The following is a 22787-nucleotide window of genomic DNA, read 5'->3' on the forward strand; positions in this document are numbered from 1 at the left end:
TAATCACCTTTCCAGAAATGTACCTTGAACATGCCTCAACTCCAGTCCTCTGATGTTTTTACCCAGAACACAAAAGGGGAAAAAATATAAAGAGTGAGATCAATAGGAATTCCAGGTGGCCCGGGAATTAATTGATTCTATATTTAGAATTAAAATAGTGTTTTATCTAGTCCCTCTCCCAGGAACAACCACAAGCATTTATTTGACAAAAGGGGAGACTAATTTCAATAGAGAGAACAAGTTTTCTGTAATGGTTAGAGTGTCAGAATAGGATCTGGGAAAACTAGATTCAAATCCCCAGTCTGCCAAGGAAGCTTGCTGGCTGACCTTGAGCTAGTAACACATTCTCAGTCTAATGTACCTCCCAGAGTTGTGAGAGGACAGGAGAATGATGTAAGCTGCTTTGTGTCCCCATTGGTGAAAAAGGAGGGATATAAATGAAGTTAACTAACTAACTAACTAACTGAGTAACTGAGTAACAGAGTAACAGAGTAATGCAAATTCAACCATCTCCTGGACCACAGAAGGAGATTTTTAAAAAAATAGTGTATGCAAAACAATGGTGCAAGTAAGACACTTTCATTAGAAGAACATACTTCAATCCTGCCTATCTGTTCACAGGGCAGGAGTTGCAAGTAAGGGGCCCTATGCCTTTTTCATTCTTGTGAGTATACCCTATAGCAATTTGAGAGACTAACTGTGAAATCTTGTGCAGAGCTATATTCTTCAGAGTCCAGTGAAGTCAATGAGCTTAGAAGGATATAACTCTGCTTAGGCTTGCACTGTTAGCCATCGCCATAGGGAATGGGGAGGAGCAGGAAGGGACTGAATAGTTCTGTTGAACAGGACTAAAAGTGCAGTCCTAAACAGAGTTACTCCTGTCTAAGGCAATTGAAGTCAATAGGCTTAGACTGAATTAACTCTTCTTAGGATTGCACTGTAAGTCTTTCAGCAAAAGGACAGAATGACAATCTAGCTGGTGCAGAAGAGACTGGAACAGGAACTGAGCCTATAGTTGGAGAAAGGGCATTAGATTGGACCAAGAAGAAAAAAGACAGGAGAAATCCACTGGTGGTTCTACTTTCTCAGAACCAAGTAAATGGGTGTCTTTGTCCATTGCTTTCTTAATTGTTTAGTTTATTCTAGGCTCTGGATGTGGTTGTATGCACAGTTCTACTTTCAGCCATATTTCATCAGATTGTGAAGTAACAAGTAAGGTGAAATATTTGGGAATTGAACTGACTGCAAAGAATATAGATCTATTCAAGAATAATTATGAGAAACTGTGGACTCAGATAGAGCAAGATTTGATTAAATGGAATAGATTGAATTTGTCATGGTTGGGAAGAATTGCAGTAGTTAAGATGAATGTGCTGCCAAGAGTGATGTTTCTGTTACAAACAATACCAATTATTCGGGACTCTAAGCAGTTTGAAAAATGGCAGAGGAAAATATCGAACTTTGTTTGGGCAGGCAAGAAGCCTCGAGTGAAAATGAAAGTATTACAAGACGCAAAAGAGAGAGGGGGAATGCAACTGCCCAATCTAAGACTCTACCACGATGCAATCTGTTTGGTGTGGCTGAAAGACTGGATGATGCTCAAAAACCGCAAACTACTGGCCTTAGAAGGATATAAAAAAATATTTGGATGGCATGCATATCTGTGGTATGACAAAGTAAAAGCAGACTCTATGTTTCTACACCATTACATTCGGAGAAGCCTCTTCACAATTTGGAAGAAGTATAGAGGTTACCTACAGGAAGGAATTCCCTCCTGGGTGGTTCCTTATGAAGTAATGGATCCGAGAACTGTTGATAATGAACAACAGTGTTTAACATATAAGGAGATAACACGGATAGAATTTTCCAAACTAAGAATAAAGACGCAAGACGAGTTGTCTCCAAGCTATGATTGGTTTCAATATAGACAGATTAGAGATCTTTATAACTCGGACTGTGTGAAAGGAGGGGTAAGAATGGAGAATTCGGAATTAGAGGAGGTAATTTTACAAGAGGATAAAAAGGAAATCTCTAAGACTTATAAAGTGTTGCTAAAATGGTACACAGAAGATGAGACAGTTAAAGTGCAAATGGTGAAGTGGGCTATAAACTTTAATAAAGAAATAACAATGGAGGCGTGGGAATACTTGTGGAAGAATACATTGAAGATCACGACATGCACTAACATTAAAGAGAACGTTTATAAAATGATTTATCGTTGGTATTTGACACCAAAGAAAATTGCGTTAGGGAATTTGAACATGTCTAATAAATGCTGGAAATGTAAAAAGCATGAAGGATCGTTGTACCACATGTGGTGGACTTGTGAGGTAGCTAGGCAGTACTGGGGGGAAATAATAAGAGTGATAAGTGAGATTTTACAATTTCAAGTTAATAAGAACCCAGAACTCCTGCTACTGAACTTGGGAATGGAGGATATTCCAGCACAATATAGGACATTGCTATTTTACATGACAGCAGCGGCTAGACTGTTGTACGCGCAAAAGTGGAAAGTACAAGAAGTGCCAACTATCGAGGACTGGATTTACAAATTGCTGTACATGGCGGAAATGGACAAAATGACAAGGAAACTGAGAGACCTTGATCCAGGACAGTTTAACATGGATTGGGAAAAGTTGAAGCAATATTTGGTGAAAAAATGGGAGGTGGGAGGAGAACTGTGGCAGTTTGAAAATTACTGAAATATAACAAAAGAAGAGGGAAGTGACTTTACCGAGGGGAGGAGAGTTAAATGAGAAATTCTAAGCAAATATTTTATTTGACTACTATACATAGTACTAAGTAATAGAGGTGTTATTATAAGAATTATAAGGATAGAAATTAACTAATTTTATTTCTGGCAGATAATTGTATAATGGAGGAATTATATAACCAAGATAGAATGAATATAAGATAGAAGGAAGTAAAGAGCAACATATAGAGTATGAGTTAAATTGATTGACTTACAGTGAATGTATATAATGCTTATAGAAGTACTTAAAGTTATGCAGAATAAGGGACAAATTGTTTGCCCCATATTGATGAGACAAGAAATAAGATAGAATATGGAGTACAAAAGTAGACAAATGACTGTTATTATTAAAGAATATATGCCAGGAATGTAACATTTAGTTGATAAGTTAAGTGGGAAATGGAATAGAGATAGCACTGTGTTATAATAGAAGCTTAGAAGAGAGTGAAAGTATATGTTTAATAGAATAAAATAAGTTTGAAATGAGTAGGGGGAAAAAACGGATAAGGGGTTGGAAAACTGTTGGAAGTCAACAAAAAGGGGGGGAAGGGAGGAGGTTAGAACTGGAATATTTAAAGGAAATTGATTGTAATAGATATTATAGAGATTTCTAATCCAATAAAATTTTTTTTAAAAAATAGTTCTGTTGAATAGGACTAAAAGTGCAGTCCTAAACAGAGTTACTCCTGTCTAAGGCAATTGAAGTCAATAGGCTTAGACTGAATTAACTCTTCTTTCAGCAAGTCTTTCAAGTAAGTCTTTCAGCAAAAGGACAGAATGACAATCTAGCTGGTGCAGAAGAGACTGGAACAGGAACTGAGCCTATAGTTGGAGAAAGGGCATTAGATTGGACCAAGAAGAAAAAAGACAGGAGAAATCCACTGGTGGTTCTACTTTCTCAGAACCAAGTAAATGGGTGTCTTTGTCCATTGCTTTCTTAATTGTTTAGTTTATTCTAGGCTCTGGATGTGGTTGTATGCACAGTTTTACTTTCAGCCATATTTCATCACAGGCCTTGTTATCCTAGAGCTGTGCAAATACTTAGGGATTCTTGAAATGCCCCTTTCCTGGTTCATGTTATCCCATGGAACTGAAGTGAACTGGACAGCAAAGTTTCACAATTTGAAAACACTCAGTCTGACAACTGGACATTACAGGACTGGATGAGATTGCAGCAAGTATCACAGGAGTAAAAATACTGCAAAAATGTTTGGGTTTTTGGTGAAGAAAGCATTTCAACAATGAAAAGTTCCTGGATGAATGCACAACAGATACAATGAAAGCTTTGCAGTGCTGCCAATGTGTGTGGAACAATATGCCAGTTTCAACTGGATCCAGTTGCAGCAGCCAGAATTTAACTGGAGCTTGCCACGGCATGCACAGGAAGCCAACTTTATACCAGTTTCATTGGCTTCCAGTATGTTTATAGTGTTTGAACTGAGTGCTGGTTTTGTCCTTTAAAGCCCTAATGGTTTGGGACCAAAGAATCTGAAGGAATGTCTCCAGTCGTATATTCCTGCCTATGGTGCCAGGTCAACAAAGCTGGACTTGTTGTGAGACTCTGTTGTACTGTTCAGAGCAAACGCAAGAGAAGGCCTTTGAGGCAGCTGCTCCTATGCTGTAGAAACTCCCTTCAGTTCCCTCACTAGATGTTTCCAAGTACCATCTAAAATGTACATATTCTGGAAAGCCTTCAAGTAGAATTATTGTATTGCCCCAACACTGCTGTTAGTTCTATGCCATCAGTTTTCATTTCCAGTGTGGTGGTGGTTTTATTGCATTTTATTTAATGTTTCTGGGCATACTTAGTACAGAAATGCTGCCTATAAACCAATAAATAGATTTCTTTGACAGAACAGCAGTTTTTAATTGTGAGCAAAGAATTTCCTGTGATGTCATCACTCAGGTAGTGGCTCAGGTGAGCTATCCAGTGAGCATTTTTGGTGGGTTGCACTCTCCAGTAACTGGACATGCCTGTAAGTTGTGAGCTGTGTGAAGAGAACTGAGATTGAGATGCTTAGCTAGGAGGTGTAAAGAACACTGTATATTTTATCTTGGGGGGCGGGGGGGGAAGCTGGTCTTTTTCTTTACCTTCTGATCTTTCTTTTTGAGGAAAAACTGCTAATAGTAATGCTAATGTGAAATGTCAGATCCAGATCTAGTGAACAGCGACTTCTATCCTACAGAGTTCTCCTCACAGAATGAGATTTTCCTGAATTCTCCTCCTATTGCACCTATAAAAACGCAGAGCTTGGCATCCAGAGAATGCTCAGGAATAGTGCCAGGCAGGATGTGGGGAGCTGTAGCAAGAAGGGGTATCGGTACAAATCACCCTCCTTCCTCTGCTGGAAGAAGTGCCCCTCTGGTAGAGGAAAGCTGTTGTTGGATACAACAGAAGATGTGGGGACCAACAACTTAAGGATATTGATGAAGTTATAGAGAATAGGTCTATAAAGGGCCATGAGGCATGATCATTTCATGAAATTTCACCATACCACTGGATATCAAATGCTGGGGACAAACTACAGAGCTGTTTATTTCACTCTTGACTGAGGGTTTCCCAGAAGCACCTAAATGGCTGATGTTAGGAAAGGTGGATAGAAAATTCATTTAATCCAGTGGGGTAATTCTTATATATTGTTAGTGGTGGGTCCCTTTAATAAATTGCTGAGAAGCCACTGAGTGTTAGGATTGCCTAACCTCCCCCTCCCATCACAACAAATACCCATGAAGGGACAGTAACTTATGTCTAAGAAACATCAGGAGGTTAAGCGGCCCTGCCCAAGTGCCATGGCTTTGAACAGATGATGTCAGGAGACTGAGAGCCAAGCTACAAGTGATGCCTGACACAGGTTGGACACTTGTCAGCTTCCCTCAAGTTTTGATGGGAAATGTAGGCGTCCTGGTCTTGCTGCTGTAATGGAGAGCCAAGCTGTAAAACCAGGACGCCTACATTTCCCATCAAAACTTGAGGGAAGCTGACAAGTGTCCAACCTGTGTCAGGCGTCACTTGTAGCTTGGCTCTGAATCACAGATCCGTTATATTTCATCTAGTTCATGAGCTTAGCTTTGCAATTACCCCGTGCCTCTAACAACAGCCTGTGTGCTTTATGATTGCCCAAGGATTTGAACCTGGGTAGACACTGCACCAAACTGGCTCTCTCTAGTATGTTGTACGGTTCAGAATAGCTCTCAAAAGCTGAGGCTGGACATGCCCTTGGCAAAGAGAGGGATGGTGCTGCTTGCCTTGAAAACAGTCTGTGATTAAAGAGGAGGACCTTTAAAAAATCTTCTGGTTGAGATTTGGTCGGTTGAGATTGGGAATGTGATGGAATCATTGCTTACAGATGATGAGGAAATCTCTAAGGTCCAGATGGATACTCTGCCTGGAATCTCCTAAGCCAGTTAAGTTCCTTGTTGGCTCTCCATTCATTTAAATAGCTGTGCCGCTGGGGTGTTTTGTGTCAAGTGTGTTTGAGGGGCGAGGAAAAAGTAACAATGTTAAAAGAAAAGAAGGCAAAATACTGTTCCCACCTGGTACCAAAGCAAACAAAAAGCTGTTCAGATAATATAATTTAATTAGCTAACTTGCATCATGTACCAAATGTGATACACTCCCTCTGCTGGAGAGAATAAAAAATGTTCCACATTTACCATTCTAGTAGCCCGAGCTGTGAAAAACGGGCAGAAAGAGAGTCAAGGATTCCCTTTCTGAGACTGAACAGGGCTGAGTGGACAAAAAGGTCAGCAAGTGAGGGCTTCTTTAGGAACAAACAGGGGAACAAGAGGCTGAGTTCAGGGATATAAAGTGTTTGGGAGGGGAACCCAGCAAGCTTCCAATGCTTGCTCTTCAATATATGAAAAAAATACATTGCAGTGTATTAGGACAATCTGTTGTGTTTCCTTTCTAATTATCCATAATAAGCACAGACATTCCTAGGGCAGAGTCACATTTGCTCTGAAACACAGGCAGCATCCCTTTTACAGTAGCCCCGACTGAACATACAAGCCAAGAAGATTCAGCCTAACTGAACTAAAAGATGCCTTATCCAGACACTATCAGTGCTATCCCTTCTAAGCTCCATTGACTTCAGTGGATTTAGAAGGGTGTAACTCTGCTTAGGATGGCACTGCATCTATGTTTGGAACTATTAACAGAAACTGGCCCTGTGTTTTCAGGTTTTGTTTCCCATAACCATAAGGGCTAGAATCTTATTGTTTAAACAAAATGAATATACAGGTGTCTTCTTAGAGTTATCAGATTCTCTATTAGAAACAATATATGTGAAGCAATCATATTTCAGTTCCTAGATCCTCTAGGTGAAGCATTTAATGATAAGCTAATTAGCAGCATTGCATGATATTGAGCTCACAAAGCAAACTTTCTCTGCTGAAAAAGTATTTCAAGATAGGTACCACTCTCTACAAATCTAGTTTCAAATGTCTACTGCTTCTACCCAGCTCTCCCCCAAGTCACAAATGTTGCTTTCCCAAGAGGTGGCAAGCCATGTGTGATGGATTTTTAAATAGAGAATAAGCTTCAACTGTTTTCTACAAATTACTCTTCCCATGAAGTTTCCCCAGCCACGACTTCCTGGTGGGGTGGATGGGAATGGTAGTTTACTTGGCTTTCTGGTTGGTGTTGGAATGCAAATCACAGGGCAATGTATGATGACAGCGTGGCTCTAACCTAAAGTGTATAGATATATATTTTATTTCTTTTTGGTTTCTCAAACTGTGTCCTTCTCCAAGATTAAAAGGGTTTAATCCAGCCATAACTAAGCCCATGTCTGTATTAGTGCCGGCTCATAGATCAACTGCACATAGGGGATCTGTGCACTTTACACTGTGTTCTGTGCTGTTCCATGTGACTGCAGTGCCTCTGTCTGTATTTTCCCTTGTTAACAGATTTCCTTAAGTGAAATGCATTCTGCCACAGAATGATCTACCTTGCAAGAACATCAGCCAAGTTGTTTTGCTGCCCCAAGTGATGCAGAACTGGGAGCGGATGGTGGGCACAAACTATGACCGCTGCTTCCTCCTGGATCCTGCACGATCATCACCAGGGACTAAAAGCGTATGGTGGCACTGCCGCTTGGTCTGGAACAGACCTGTGAGTGGTGATGGCAACACAGTGAGTTATCACTGGAAAGTGATAACAGGCATAGGTTATGCCAGTTGCCTCCCCTTGGCTGCTGCTGTGTGCATGATATTCTAGTGGTGCTGCCAGCACTTTTGGAGCTTATCATGAACTCAGGGCAGCATGAGCATGAGAGGTTAGGAGGTAATAAGACCCTCTGGCCAACTTTTCCTGCATTACTGGGACTGCATGACTGGGAAAAAGAGAAAGGCCAGTAGGGAACTGGCACACATATGCAGCTGTGTTGTACAGCATCAGACCATTGGTCTATTGGTCAGTATTATCTACTCAGACCAGCAGCAGCTCTCCATGTTTCAGGTAGTGGCCCTTAACATCATCTACAGCCAGATGCTTCTAGCTGGAGATGCTGGGGATTGAGATCAGGACCTTCTACATGCAAAGCTGACGCTCTACCGCTGAGCCACAAGCGTTCCCTAATTTGTCTGAAGACACCCTTAGGAAACCGTGGCTAGTGGCTACTTGTGTGTTTGGACAGTAAACTGGCCCTGAGGAGCATGCAGCTCTGATGCAGAGTCATCCAACACAGAAAATTTATCAGGAAATGATGTGGCTAGGCATGGAAATGAAGAGATTGTTAAACGGGGTTATGGATGGGTCAGCTGAGCTTGTTGGAGCTGAAGAACAAACATGCCAAAATTAGGGAGGTCATTGATCACAAATGTATGTAACATAGGATATTAGGCAGATACCAAACAAAACATACACTAAAAATGGAGGGGGTGGGATCAGGAAGTAATTTCTCCTGAAGCCCCCGTACTTCCTTAAGGAAGCCAACCCTGGCCTGAAACTACACTTACCAAAAACAAGTTAGAAAACACCACAGAACAACATAATGCGGGAAGACTTCGGGCCAAGCTACACATGACGAATGACACTTGAACGGCAAGTGGATTGAGTGGAGGGCAAGTGAACAGGGAGAAATACACTTGCTGTTCAAGTGTCATTCGTCATGTGTAGCTTGGCCCTTCTAGAGTTGGTTAATTCTCTCCAGACCCCTACAAACACCTGAGTATTTAGTTTGCTGTGTGCAATCCACTACTGCTATAAGCTCCACCTGGTATATAACACCACATTATTACCTATCTACAAGTTTTAAGATGATTTCCTTGCAACTTGAGCCAGTGATGCCAAATACCAGGGTCTTCTGGATAAGAGTCAACTAATAAATTCTTACTCTTATTTTTTATCATTCCCCATCAGAAATTAGTGCTTTGGAGATGGTGGATTTATGATGGAGTGCATGTTGCCTGCCAGTTCTCAATGCTGAAATAATGAGAATAAAAAGTTAACAACAATAATAACTAAATCATGAAAATAGCATCTGCTTGAAGGCACATGCCTTTTGCAGGGACTATTAGATAATGTATCATGGGTACTGCTAACCTCTTATTACTATCTCACAAAAACAAAACTTGTTCATACTGGCTCCTTTAACTCGTTTGTTGCAAAGCAAAGTTCAGCTGCAAGAACTGGCAGAAGCAAAATCTCCTTGGAGCCTTCGGGTATCAAAAGTATAATACTGACATCATTAGATGGATCTTAGGCATCTCTAAGGTTATATTTATGCCCAGAAATGGCAGAATAAATGGATTGTTCTTCTGACTTGTAGTTTTGAAAAACATGTCCCTTTTTTTAAAACCCATCACCATGCCTAAAAGCGCTGGGTGGTGGTGGTGGATCCAATCAGCTTTTCTGCTACTGAAAAAGGAAGGAGGGGTACCTTTTCCCTCCTCCCCCGCAAAAAAAAAAAAAGACAGTGCTGGAGATAGTAGGATGTGCATGGACAAAAGCCATGCGTGATGGGAGCTGTAGTAAGGTGGAGAACTGAACGAGATTGGGTAAAGAAGGTGGTTGGGTCCAATCCAGCCTTTCAACTGTGAAAACAGCATTATGGAAAGAGTTAAAGCCCGTTTCCCTAGCACTTTTCCTCTGATCTATTCACACAAGTGTGTATGGGGGAGGGTACTCTGGTTGCTTTCTGCAGCTAAATTACACATCCCATCACAGATTCCTAAATTTACATATAGTTTGTCTCTGAATGCAAGACCAAGTTGTCCAGGCAAAATCCACAAGAGCCAGGCTTTTATTGATAATTTGCACTGGGCTAACAATTTGTTTATTTTTTTCTCTCTCTCAGAATTTATTGGGTAATCCAGTTTTGGTTAGTTATGCTCAGTCACCTGTTGTTTCAGTTTATGTCTTGCTCACTGGTCACAATCAGGGAGCTGACCATTTGCTAGACTGTTTAGATACATTTAAATGAATGTGGTTGTGATCATTTGTGTAATTGGACTGCTTTCATGGATTTATTTATTTATTATTTACTTTATATATACCCCACCTTTCTCCACAATGGGGACCCAATGAGAAAGGCAGACTACTAATAATGTAAATTAAAGCTAAATAAATAAATAAAATCAGCTTACATCATTCTTCTCTCCTCCATTTTATCCTCATGTCAATCCTGAAAGGTAGGTCAGGTTGAGGGTGCATGACTGGGCCAAGGTCACCCTTCAAGCTTCCATGATGGAATGAGAGATTCGAACTGCAACCTGACATTCTAATCACTACCCCACATGGCATTCACATGATTAGAATACTTGCTCACTGCTGCCACACCCTAATATGTTTGGTGTTGCTGCTTCCAATTTCTAAAAGACACTTAGGAAAAAAAGGGTGTGGGGGGGGCTGAGATTTTTGAATTGAGACTTTTAACTTAGATGTCATTGGATTGTCTCTATCAGAAGTGTTCATAGAAGATGTTAGCACAACAGATGGTTTTTTGGTTCCCTTTCTCCTTCCTTATGCAGTGTGCAATTTGTCCTGAAATGCCTCTCTGAGGATTGGGAGATCATCACAAAACAAAATGAACCACAGGTTAGGTGGTTACAGTGGTTAAGGGGAATCAAGTAAAAATACGCATTTTTAAATCTCTTCTGCAGATGCAAGCTATGAAGATGTTTTTTAACACATTGGTTTTTTTTCTGCAAAGATTGAGTCTTTCCTGGATTGGCAGAAACACACATCTTAGCACTGTGTGGCCCTCTTGGCTACTGCACAGGCACATAGCAGCTCAGCATAGTGCTCAAGAAGGATTTTGACAAAAAACATCAAGGTGATTTGATTAGGAGCTGGCTTGCATGTGACCGAGGAAGTCTGATCAAGTTAAGTTCACCTGGTAATCATGCTTGTGTTGTATTTCTCAGCATTTGCACGTTTGATTCACGTGCTGCTGAAAAGTCCTTTCATTATAACTTAAATATGAACTAATGAACTCAGCAAAAGCGTTCCATCTTCTTAAGTGTTGATGTAGTTATCTGCAACAGAGAAAAGGAATCACTGGGCTGGGCCCAACAAACAGCTCAACTATATATATGACTTCGATGGATCGTCACGGTGCTTGAAACCATTAACAGTCATCCTTCGAAACAGAGCAAAGCTCAGCACATTGAGCTCCTTCCAACTTGGAACTCTCTAAAGGAAACTTTGGAGTCAGTTTTCTAAGGATGGTCAGTGACCGGATCTTCTCTCAGAGAAAACAAAATAAACTCCAGCTCTTCTTTTTTCATTCAGAGCTTCCCTTTTTAATGGTTCCAATTTCTAATCACACGGAACATGAACTAGAGGAACGAGGAGGAGGAAGTATTGGTGGGGTGGATGGGGAGACTTTAAATGAAAAACTTCCTTAGTGGGGACTTCAAGGCTCCCGAGACTGGTAATGGGATATGGAGCTTTCACCTCCAGGTCACAAGTTCCAAACTTAAACAGCAGTTAACAAAGTTCAGAAAAACAGCTTCACTCCACCCTCCGGCCATTACTTGGGTGGGTCTATGTCTATTTCCTTATGGGGAGCAGTAAAGGAAAAAAACACCCAACTATCTTCCTTGATATTGACTTGTCTCGTAGACTGAAAGCTTGGCTTTACAATATTTGCATAATTAGATGGTTTTAACCTCAAACAATTCATATCTGAAGAACAGTTGCAGCATTTGAAAAATACAATTGCTCAAGGGCATTTGGTGCAGAGATTTCATAAGAGCAAACGGGTTTGGGTTCATTAAAGAGATGAATGAATGTGATTTCATAAAGTTCAGGTATAACTCAGAGATCACTGAACTATGCAAATGTGAGAATGTAACAAAATATTACAAAGGAAACAAGGGGGTGTTGCTGAAAATGGTAAACTTATGATAAGCTCTCCTTTCCCCTCTGTAAAAATGATCTAATGTCTTTCTACTGGGGATTTCCCCACTCCCATTGTGCTGCATGTCATTATCACTGAGGGGAGCAGGAAAACACAAGGGACACAGGGTAAGTCGTATTAGGTACTATGGAAGAGAAGAACATGGGGCAAAGGGCAAAAGATATATCACCAGAAGAAAGGGTTAAATTGTCAGAAGAAAGGGGGAAGACTGGAGATAATGGAGAACCTGAAGACGAAATGGAGAAAGTGCAAAATGAAAAGAGAAAACATAATCCACAATTTAGAGAACACCCTGAAAAGACTGAATGAGAGGAATTAGTAGTTTCTTGAGACCCATCTTCAAATTTCCATGATCTCAAGAAGTTGGCAGATGATCATGGGCAAGCTGTTATATCTCAGAATCCAGTTCAAAAAAAAAATTCCATACTGCCCTCCCTGCAAAGGGTAGAGGCAGGCTAAAATTATCTCCCTAGAATCTTCTTGAGAAAAATGAGCTATAAACGCTGTAAAATAAACAAATAAACATGCCAATGAACAAATGACAAATCAACAAAACCATAAAACAGCCATTAAATAATCAAAATTGCTTGCTAAACAATTATCCAAATCATCCTCTATAGTCCAAATAACCATGGCTCACCTATGCTTCAATATAGCAGAACAGAAAGTTCTCCAGAACAATATTATTTTACAAGCTCCTTTAATAGCCACCCACCCAGCTAACCTAGAGATCCAGAGCAGTTTATGCATATCCTTAAACTATAACCAGGTTAAGGGAGATTTTATACACCTTTAAGATGGTACAGCAAGTAAGAATGGAGTCGATTAGGGTAACTGGTACACAAGTTCATATAAAGAAAGATAGTTCTTCAGGTGTATATTTTATTATTATATATATTTTATTATATATTTTATTATTTCCTCCACCTTCATTTAGTCCCCACCTTTCACACCTTCCCTGCTGCTATCCCTTCCGGTCCTGGGTCAGTTTTAAAAACAATAAAACACACATTTCCAGTACAGTTTCCTCTGAACCATTCCCTTTTACCCTATTCAGATGAAGAAATCTATACTTACACATCTGTATGTAGGCTAAGCCATTCTTATGATCTTTGAGGTACTGAATCTTCAAATAAGGAATCAGAATCCTGTTCAAATAATGTTCCCAGTTCACTATTGTAAGTTTCTGGTAGCAAAGGATACAGTGGGAGACCATCCAGAGCTCTGTGTCTCTTTAAACAGTCAACTTGGGGCATCATGAATATGGAAGCAGTGCCCATCCCCAGCTACATGCAGAAAGATACAATCAAATTAGTCAGGTGCATATTAATCCTTTTAAAAATTTATTTAACAACTGTGGCTGCACACATACAGTCATTGCAAAAAGTTTGAACTCCTGCTGCCAAATGTTCAAGAGGAGGAAGGGGTTGGATTCAACCTCATCCCATTCCTATTAAGCAGCTGATTGGTGATATGAATCTTTCTCAGAGAACTGTATGTACAACTGCTTGATGCATGTTCCTTTGGAGCACTTTCCATTGGTCATGTGTGCTTATCTTGGGAATTACCACATCTACATATGAACAGAAATGTAATAATCTTCTTGCCATCACTACTGTGTGCTGCCATTTGCCACCACTATCATTTGTTTAAAGAATTAAATTAATTAAAGAATGTGTGTGTGTGTGTGTGTGTGTGTGTGTGCGGGGGGGGGTGAGTTTCAACATCTACAGGTTGGGTGTCCATCTGATTCTGAGTCTGACCACTGAGCCTTTCATGGCGGCTGAACAGTCAGGATCCAGAGCAGTTTTTGTATATGGGGTTAGATCCAGAATAATTTTCCCATCCGCAGAACATCTGCTTCCTTTCTCCCACTGCAGCCCACTGCTCCTGGAACACAGGGGCCCCTGAAGAACAACATGAAGGGGATCTGCATTGGAGAGATGGAATCAGTGCGGATAGCAATTTTAATCCGTATCCAACCTCTTGCATAGTCTGTTCTCTCCTGAATATGTAAAAATCGTCTTTTAACACTTTTTAAACTGTAAAAATAATGAAGGTATGCCTTGCATGCCTTGCACAAGCAGACTATACTGACAACTGCAGTAAAACCTCCGTGACTGCCCTGATCAGGAATAAATTCTCCCATAAGGACAACAAAAAAGGAGGGGGGGAATAAATGAATTAAATATTTAATTCACTATTAATTCTCCCATAATCAAATACAAGGATTTAAAAATTCATTAGTTCATTTTCTTTTAAATTTATTGGTTTATTGCTCAGGTAGCTGCCTTATTAAAGGCTCATGATCCACTCATGACCCTAGGTGTTGAGTCTTGCAATGAGTAAATATTATCTACTACGCAGGGCAACATAACCAAAGAATTGTACATTCAACAAAACAACAAAATGAAACATCTACCAAAGCTACCCATGTCTGAGTTGTGCAGCAAACAGTAAGAACAGGGTAAAGTGAACCAAGGCTTGACTCATGTGTAGACTGTATGTTCATTTGGGAATCATATGCCCTTGCAGAGTTCTCAACATGGCTACTTCCCTCATAGTGGTTGCAGAAACGGTAGCATTTATTTATTTACTTACTTCATTTATATGCCACATTTCTTCCCAATAGAGACCCAAAGCGACTTACATCATTCTCCTCTCCTCCATTTTATCCTCCCAACAGCCCCGTGAGGCAGGTTAAGCTGAGCGTGTGTGACCGACCCCAGCAAGCTTCCATGCCTGACTAGGTATTCAAACTTTGGTTTTCCAGATCTGATACTATAACCATTGCACCATACTGGCTCTCTTTAGTAGACATGAGCACGAACCAGGAAAAACTTGAACCATGGGGTTCATGGTTCGTGGGGTTTCCATGAACCACAAACCACCAACTGGCACGGAACTGGCCCAGTTTGAACCAGTTCATGGTCCATGGTGTTTAAATGCCCCTTTCCAGCAGAGAAAGGGACATTTAATCATTTAAAGGGCCCTTTCCTTCCACTTGCAAGGGGCAGGACCCTTTAAACTATCAGCTGGCAGGCGGTGGATTCCGTCCGTCCCCCCGCTGCCTGCCAGCTGATAGTTTAAAGGGACCTGCTACTTGCAAGGCAGGGCCCTTTAAACAGCCCAAACCTGAGTCCCCAACCCCAGCCCCAACCCCTAGCCCCCAGCTGCAGCCCCTCACCCCCCCAAGCCCCAGCCCCTCATTTACCTTCCCTCTGATGTTGGGGTGGTGGAGGCCTCCTTCGCTGCCCTGCAGTCCCACGTAGCAGAGGAGAAGGCCAAAAACGCCCTTTCTGCCCTTCAAATGGCAGCCGCGGCCCTTTAATACGAACCAAATGAACCAGTAGTCCAGTTCATGGAAGTTCATGGAAACAAGCTTCCATGAACCCTGGTTTGTGAACCCTGAACCGGGCTGGTTTGTGGTCTTTTTTGGTTCGTATTTAGGTTCGTGTCCATCTCTACTCTTTAGTAGTTACATTACTGGGGAAACATTCCTTAACAATAGAAGAACAAAATATTGGGCCAGTCTCAAAAAATGTGAAATCCCCTAAAACTGAAATAAAATCTTGAAAAAAAAGGACCCTACATAAAACTAGGGAAATAAATGTCTTGTCTGGAAAGGACCTTTGATAAACTCTTGGCTGTTAAGTTTACATGATCTGAAAATAATATGCATACTGATAAAGTGTACTTGGGTTGTTGTTGGTTGTGATATGGATAAAAGAAGTATAGCGAGTCTCTGAATAAAAAGAGGAATACAATTCAGCAAAGAGGACTACCCAGCTATTTAGAACTGTGCAGAATCTGTTGTGTAAGGACAGATTCACATGACCAAAGACAAACAACATGTTTGCCCATTGAGTCCATTCAGTAGAGAATCATGAGCTTCTCTGTATTTCCACACACTTGGCATACAGCAAAAATGTTTATTCATCACCCTTTCTGCACATGGAGGATTGTGATCAGACATGTGGTATAAGAATATCTCAAAGATCTCTTCTTTCCTCTACTTTAAGAATTTATTTAAAAGTTCTACAGAAATGCCTCAACATTCCTATCTCTCCTACCAATACTTTAAAAAAAACATTTCAGGATGCAGATTCAGACACTGAATAGGACAGCAACTGTAGCAAGCATGCCCAGGAGAACTGAGTGTGTTCAGAAAGAACAGGTTTTGAATCTGCCAAGAATGCAAAAATTCTCAGTGTTCTGGATGGATCATCAGTGGAATCTGGCAGTGAATGGCATGGGAGCGCCCCGGACCCACAGCTCAGAACTCTTGAAGTACTCTATTTTCTGCATGTTGCATTGCAGAAGGGACATCACCAGTTTCTTCATTCTCATGATGAACGCAAACTTGGAAGGTATTTTTCAGATCCCACAAAGGCATGTGAAATATTGTAAGAGAGCATAAGTGTGGTTGCAGAAGTGCTTGACTCTCCAACATTACTTGGAATGTTTCATTTAGACATTTTGGAATGAAGAAAAGAAGAGCAGAAATATATCCATAAAACTAAAGGCCGTTTTTATTTCTTTAAAAGGGGGCGAGGGGGATCCAGTGTTTGGACTAAATTTCATCTGACAAGGTCTCTTTAACATGAAAATCATGGGAAGGTAATCAATACACCAGTTGGACAACATCGCACGTTGTTTCCTGTCTGTGTTTTGACTGTCTTGCTCTAATAAGCGTCCAAACCCAACAGAAGGTCAACAAAAAGAAACAAACCTTCAACAGCCTGGAAAGCTAGTATTTCTGCTACCTTTCCTCCTGAAATAATAAAAAATAAAAAATATTCAAACCACAGCTCTAGTAAGTTCAAATGAAATCCACAAGAAGCTGTTTCTAAGCTGATTCTAGATGTTGGTTGTGTTAGTTCAACCACAAGCCACTGGGGTAGTTGGAGGAATTATTGAGAAGAATTTTATGTTCTGCATTAGGCAACAGAACTACCTAGATTGTTATTACTCATCTGTAAAGGTCACCAATGATGGTTCCTTTCCTAATATTTACTACTACATTTAAAATGTATATCTGGTGACTCTCAAGGTGATTCCACAGTAATCTACAGGTAATATAATATGAAACAGAGCAGCAGAATCACACACAACCCCCCACCCCCGAATCCAGCCTACAATATAATAGTAGCTGTATCATTTTCATATGACCACTTGACCCATCCTAAGAAAGTTTTATAATAAACTTTGGTATAATAAACTTTGGGCTTTGGCAGGTACCCAAGCAGCACAATCCTCACGGCCACCAAGTGAAAGTAGTCAGCCACCAGCACAACAGCAGTGCCACTTGTCCAATCCCTAAAGGGAACCCACTCCCTAAAGGGAACCCACAGAAGCTGGGAAGTGCAAAAATGCCTTGGCTGTGGGGCCACAGAGGATATGAGTGTGCCAGCATCTTCAGCAAAAAACCCATTGTGTCCACAAGATATCACAGGGGTGCAAAGGTGTGGTTGTGATGGATGGGGAATGAATCTGCCTTCTTCCCATTTCAGCTCAGACCAATCAGATTTGGAATGCTGAACTGAATATTGGAGTGAGGTGTGTGTGTGTGGGGGGGGGGATACTGAGAAACTTGACAGGAATGAGGGGGAAATGGTCTCCTGACTGGCACCTGCTATTTAAGAATTAAGGGATCCTGTATAAAAACAAAAACTAAAAGAAATTCACTTTGCCTCATACTCCTTAAGCTGAAGGTGGTGAGGTGGTTCACAACCCTCCAGGGACTTGAGGTACTTGTTTAATGTGTGTGTGTGTGTGTGTGTGTGTGTGTGTGTGTGTGTGTGTGTGTGTGTGTGTGAGAGAGAGAGAGAGAGAGAGAGAGAGAGAGAGAGAGAGAGAGCGAAAGGCCTGGATCACGGTTTGTGACACCAACCAACCAACTGCAGGGTGGCAGCCATAAGGACCCAGGGACATGTGAACAGAGGGGCAGGGAGGCATCACCAAGCCACACCCATAGTGCACACACACCTTATGGACATGCCTCCCCCTCACAGAATAAAGGCAGCAGGAGGAGCCATGCCAGGCACTACCATGAGTGCATCAGCACCCTGTGCACCTAATGGCACATGCATGGAATAGTTCCTTCAAGCCATCTATGAGGAGTTCAGCCAAGTGCTGCAGGCTAAGTGCCGGACATGGCTATCCCTGTCCTGTGGGAAGTGCAGCTGTCCCTCCACTTCCTCACCACAGCCAGGGCATTTTTCCACTTCTCAGTGGTCATGGCCAAAGAATTGGAGGTGACCAATCCTTGGTGAGTCTCTGACTCCACAGCTTCCTCGATGTGGCTACAGGAGCATGTGGGATTCCTCCATGGAAAAGATTGGAGCTAGGTTTGCTGCATTTACAGACTTCCCAGACATCATGAAGATCATGAACTACACCCACAACATGCTCATTGCGCCCTGAGAGCAGTTGAATGTCTACTGTAACGGGCACCACACCACTTCTACAGACCAGCTGTGACCATCAGGGCTTGTGGCCAAGTTCCCAGGCAGTGTGCATGATGCACAGATCTGCCCCATGTCCCATCACAACTGCTTGTTGGCTGTCTGGCCAGAGGACAAGGGCTGGCTGCTGGGTCAGTTTCACCCATGGGGAGGGGGATGTCCCTCTCCCTGCCACAGGTAACCAGGGCTATCCCTGCTCTCATACTTGCTCATGCCATATACCAGGGATGATCTGGTGGACCACATTGCCTACAACCAGGCCCATCATTGGACCTGCATGGTCACTGAGCAGATGTTGAGTCAACCGAAGATGCACTTCCATTTCTTGTACCACCCTGGAGGCCACAAGGCCCTGCAGCCTCTGTCTGTCACCAAGTTCTTTACTATATGTGCAATTCTGCACCACATGGCTGTTGTCTGCACATGAAGCAGTTGTCCCTGCTTCAGTTGAGGGAAAATAGGAGGACTACTGGTGGCCATTGTTGGCCTTCCCTGTGGTGACATGGAGGAAATTTGAGAGCAGTTGCAACATCTTACTGGGACTATGGGCAGGCTGCCAGATCTCCTCAGGGCACTGCTGGACAGAAGAAAGAAGCTGGCACACCTGCAGTGGTGGGGGTGTCCAATATGCCTGGCCCATTCCCCCCCCCCCTTTGCAGGACTTCTTCTTTGTGTAGTCCTTCTCGTGCAATGTCTGCTGTTGGTGGTTTCTTTGTTGTTTGTTCCTGTTAAAGTTTATTGTTTCTGCATGCTTGTACACTGCTTTAACTCTGCCATCTGGGAAGTAGGTCCATTTCTGCAGGCAGTCCAGCATCCTGAATGCCTCTCATAAACATGCCATTGATTTATTGACAATATTATCGAGCTCTCACTGAACCATTCAACAGAATTCATTAGGTGACTTCTCACTGAGCAGAGCATGCAGACACACAAGCACGATTGTGTTGTCTCTTACAGCCTGATAGTGATGATGCATAAGCATAAATCTTTGCTCTGCAACCAATTTTAAAAGTGTCACAATGAATTATTGGACAAAACATTATTTTTAAAGTAGGTCCTACATTTTACTGTCCCCGATTAATTATTTTTGATTGCTTGCCATCATGGGTATGAATAATTCAGCAGGGTTTTCATATGTGCGCTGTTTTGTAAAGGACATGGGAGTGGCATGTTAGTTATTTGGATTTTGAAATTTCCCCACAACACTTTTTAAAGGTACACAACATATTGTTCTGCTCCCAACAATGGCAAAAATCATTTCCAAAATTTACCTTTAAACCGATAAGTTTGTTAAATGCAAGTATACAGTTGATAACTGTGTACAGGGCTCAAGCATTATATTTTCAGGCCCAGTTCAAACTTGTAAAATGGGGCCACCACACATACCAACACAACCATCCCTCATCCCATTAGGCATGCCAGATTTCCAGAAATTGCAGCATTTACCTGCTGATTGCTTGTGAGTTGCATGCCATCCAGAGATTGCCCACTATTAGAGGGACAAATAATCCAACCGGTAGGCACAATCACAAATAATCAATGGTAGTTATGAAATGTGCATAATTTATCAGGTGCAAAAGTGCAAAGTGCAATAAATCGATTCATGTACAATAAATAATCAATAAATATATACAAAATTCATACAGTAAATATTTATACAGAAGGTATTCCAAATCCGCAATCCATATACAGCAATAATTCTTCAGCTTTAACGCTCACATGAGCTATAATTAAACGGGGTGCAATTGTCGAAAGAGTACAGGCAGGCGCAGCTATGGTGAACCTGGATGACACAAGGTAAGTGACCACCAGTCCCATGTGGGGTATAAACGCCAAGGGGCCAAAAGCCGACGGGTTGATGCGGGGCAAGATTTCCAATTCCCGTTTCGCACGTCGTCTTCTTGGGCAAATATCTGGTGAGCTAAAGAGGTGAATAATCAAAAGCCTAAATACAAATCTTATTACATAAATCAAAAACGTCATGCACTATATATAACGAATACTCACACACTGGTCACCTGCGCTCTTTCACCCCATGTACTCACTGCACAGCCAAGGATACGGACTGGGGCTAACTCCACCTCATTAACTTAAATATAAAACGCTGAGCATTCAAATTAAAGGCACCACTCACCCTAGTGATCCATTCTGAGTTGAAACCTATTTAAAATCATTTCCTCCGAATGAACTCTAACAGCCAATATAACAGGAGAGGTCCAATTCGTTGTTGAGACCCTGGGGAGACAGGGTATTCAAATGGAAGATCCACTTTGCTTCTAATTGCAATAATTTTCTAGAATGGTCAAGTGAAAGATGGTCCTGGACAACTTCTAGTACTGATACTCTAAATTCCCTAATCCCTCCATGTTCTGTAACAAAATGTGAGACCAACGGGGCATCCTGTACTCTACGCCTCAAACGGGATAAATGCTCCTGAATCCTAGTCCTTAACTGTCGTGTAGTGCTGCCTACATAATACATATTACAAGTGCATTGTATGATGTAGACCACGTTGGCAGTCTTACAAGTTGAAAAGGGCTGGTATTTAGCCTGTCTAATGTCCAGATTCTCCAACGTGTCCATCAAACTGCAAACATTACACTCTCCACAGGAGTAGTGACCTATGGGCATGGACCGTGATGCTACTGTCCCTTTAAATTCTGAACGTTTGTTTTGTTCACTATTAGAGGGAACCTGGCAAAGAGGCCAGAGAAATGGGCACAAATGTGCCTGCTTCCCCAGCCAATGATGTCAATTCTGGTGTAACACAGAAGCAACAGTGTCACCCTGGGGCCGATTCTTTAGGAATTGGCCCAAAATTGCAAAGACAACAACAGTGAGTGCTCACCGCCGCCACCCCTCCTGCCAGGGGCTGGGGGGGGACGTATGACATCCCTACATCCCATACATACAATCTCATCATGAACCACGTAAAAAGTTTTAGTTATGAAATTACTGTTACAGTGCCTGTTTTCCCAACTTTTGTTTAATAATAAAACCCAGCATGAGAGTCCTACAAGTTTGCTAACCATTTTGTAACTTTTGTAACTTTTGGGTCACTAAAAAGGATTATGCTGTCAATGTCTTTTAAAAAATAATTAATAGACCAATGTGGCCGCATTCGGCTGTTAATTGGCCTAATCTGCAAAGACTGGGCCAATTAACATAAAACTATCCTTTTCTGGCCTTTTTTCATTGCAAAATCATGAACTAGCCCTACCTCTCCAAGTCAATTTCTCTTGCAAGTTGAGACTCAATAGGTAGGATGGCTAGGTGGCTTACCCTTTCTTGTCCATTATAGAACATCTACAGTTTTTGATGAGTGTTAGCTTGTTGAGACTTCTTTCAGCTCCTTCCAAAGTCAAGACTGTGTGCAATGAATCCATAGGGCTATGCACACTTCATGGAAAATTAGTTGCCACAGATTCTACGTGGAAATCATTTTCAGCTTGATTTTGTTAATCTGCTTCCCTAGTTACTGTATTATTACCTGGCTGCAGAAAGGCCTTGTCTGATTGGAAAAACTGCAACTTTCCCTGGCTGATCCCCCACCCCCACCCAGGGACTGGCAGCCCTTAAAAGGAACTCTTGGTGGTAGTTCTTGGTATGACAGATCCAGAGGCCTAGCAGTTCAGACTATTGCTTGAGATTGCTGCTTTAGCACTGCTTCTGATTGTCTCCAGCAAATCTCCAAGATCTGAACAATAGATGCATAGGTATAAATTTCTATAAATATCCTCAGACATGATCTACAGTTTATCCTTAGTATTTTCTTTATAGTAATAAGGATTGCTCCTCTGGACCTCTTGGCCCCAGTAGCGCATCCCCCTCCCCATGTGCAGGCCCAGACTGTGCAATCAGAAAGGCAAGCAAAAATTAATGTGCAGTGTTGTACTGTGCATATGCAGAGTAACACAACAGGACACACTAATTCAGCTAGCAAGCAACACAGCTACTGTGCAGACTCAAACTGCCTCGTAAGGATGGGCTTGGGTGCCATCCTAAACTGTTCAGAGACAGACCTTAGGATAGCTGCCTCATTGCATTAAGTCTCATCCTATTAAATAAGACTTTATTGTAAAGAATTCTGGTTTGTTCTAACATATCATAATTCTATTGAATCTTCTTTTCACCAGATCCTGGTAGAAGTTCCCAGCTTTTTAAATGTATTTTGTTCTTCACACAAAGAAGTATTATTTTAAT

The sequence above is a fragment of the Eublepharis macularius genome, chromosome 2 (assembly GCF_028583425.1).
Source record: "Eublepharis macularius isolate TG4126 chromosome 2, MPM_Emac_v1.0, whole genome shotgun sequence".
NCBI lineage: Eukaryota > Metazoa > Chordata > Lepidosauria > Squamata > Eublepharidae > Eublepharis > Eublepharis macularius.